Consider the following 2,466-nt stretch of genomic DNA (forward strand, 5'->3'; position numbering starts at 1 on the left):
CGGTCGAAGATGGATGGATGGATGGCTGACAGTAGGGAAGGTATTGAATATTGCAACCTTTATCCTTTAAACTGTTCAGTCATGCCACTGGGATACTGAGTTGGACACTGAGCTACAGAAGTCAATAGTGCAGCAGTCTCTAGCCGTGTTTCCATCATCAACAACTTCAACATATTTTTATACACATGTTGAAGTATTACATTAGAAAATGTTGATGGAAATGGCAAAAATTTAAAAGAACTACGCAAAAAAGCTGAACGTTTGCTTGAGGTGGTTTTGAGTTATTGTGCAAAATAGGAGATGGAAACAGCTTTGCCGTAGCGAACCCGTAAGTCACATCAATCAATCCATCAATCAAACTTTATTTCTAAAGCACATTTAAAAACAACCAGGTTGACCAAAGTGCTGTACATTGAAATGAAACAATAAATAGACAGAATATAGGACTAAAAGCCAGGGAATAAAAATGGGTTTTTAGTCGCAATTTAAAAACCGGGAGGCTGGGGGCCAGTCTGACATGTAGAGGCAGCTCATTCCAAAGTCTCGGGGCTGCGGCTGAGAAAGCCCGATCCCCTCTGCTCTTGAGCCGTGTTTTAGGGACAACAAGAAGAGACTGATTTGCAGACCTTAATGACCTTGAAGGAGCATGTGGCTGCTAACCGAGGAAGAACAGTAAAAACAGTCTTTACCTCTCAGCTCAGAGATCTAGTTGGTGTGATGAAAAAACGGCGTTATTAAGATGGGAAGAGTAATCAATCGGATTACTTGTTACTGAAAAAAGTAAAACCCTCAGCCAGCATCATTTATAACACTGTTATTCCCATCAATGCCCTTCAACATTATTATAATGGCATTATAATTAGCAGACTTTACGCAAAATGTCAAGATGTCCCATATGTTCTGCCTAAGGCCTTACCGTTTCTGTCAGATTAAGTCCAGCAGTATGCACATAGCACATACACAAAATACCTAGCACAGTGGTTATCCTTCAGTGTTGCTGGGTGGTAGCATGTTCTATTTGGAAGTGTGGTTGTCTGTAGTCAAGCAGCAGCGGTTACTGTTTTGAAGTATTTTGTTCCCCAAGCAGAATGCGGGGCCTCTGGGCTTAGTTCTCTCATTTTCATCATATACCCTTTATCCCCCTGCCACAAACTGTCCATTTGGCTGTTTACTTCCAGAGAACTCAAAGCAAGGAAACACTAGCAGATCGAGCTGTATGGGCGTATTCAAAGTGCAGGGGATAGCTGACGTGTGCGAACACGTCCTGTAAGAGAACAGTAAGATCCCAGATGATGTCCTCATGGACAAACACATGACTCACTCCAAATCCACGTGATAGCTGTCCCTGTGACACTACAAAAATAATAATTAAAGTAAAGAGCAAATCCTTCATTGTATCCATGCAAATGTTTATGATTGGGGTTCTACGAAACCACTGTTAGTATTCCACACCATGGAGGCTCACTGCTTTATGTATCTTAGCCATGACGTTCAACGTTTAGATGGATCTGATGCAGTCTTATTCAGGACAGAGGCAGTCCAGGTGTTTTTTTATGGCTTGGAAGAGGGTAGCCTCATCCCAGGTGTTTTTTGGGACCTGAAATGACATCATGCTGTCACTCTGTTCTATGAGAACGCCAGCCAGAGCTGAACACAGCTGCAAAGTCACTCACAAAGTCCAATTCAAGACTAGAAATCAACAATCACTCACTATAATGTATATAGTATAAAGTATAATGATTGACATTTTAGATTGTTTTTGGGGCGTTTAGGCCTTTATTTGTATAGGACAGTTTAGACTTGAATGGGGAATAACATGCAGCATAGGGCAGGTCGGAGTCAAACCCGCGGCCATTGAAGAAGAAAAAAATGTGACGCTTGAAGTTTGACGTTTTTTCGTCAGTATATTCCAATTTCACTACTATTTTGATTGATGTAACACAATAGTGGTTCAACCTGTTTACATTTCATAAAAAAGCTTTTGCAATTGCTGATCTAAATTCAAGAAAGTGGGAAAAAAAACAGGAGGTGATGCTTTTTTTGTTTTGAATGCAGTTCAAAACAGATTTCGCTGTAGATATATGACCACATTAAAACCCATAAGAACTTCATCTGTTACATTATATGATGCATGGTGACTAACGTGAAGTATCAATAGATCTTGTGATTATTAAGAGTAAAAAACATGTTGGCAGTCAATTTAGCCACGAATATAGTGTCTGTAATCTTCAGTTCAACAATGTGTCAATCATCGGTTTCTGTTGCAATGACAAGTTGTTGCTGTGTCCAGGATGTGAAACCCTTCTTGGGTTTCCTTCCAACATGCTCCTCATTAATCCCCAGGGGAAAAATCTAACCAGATTCCAGTTAGTTCACCCGCATGCCTGCAAACAATTAAACAATCAAAAAGAGACCATTCCTGGAGGAAGCTGGCCTATTATTCTGAATTACAGTTTGAGAGATTGC

This window comes from Etheostoma spectabile, chromosome 11 (genome assembly GCF_008692095.1).
Source record: "Etheostoma spectabile isolate EspeVRDwgs_2016 chromosome 11, UIUC_Espe_1.0, whole genome shotgun sequence".
NCBI classification, from domain to species: domain Eukaryota; kingdom Metazoa; phylum Chordata; class Actinopteri; order Perciformes; family Percidae; genus Etheostoma; species Etheostoma spectabile.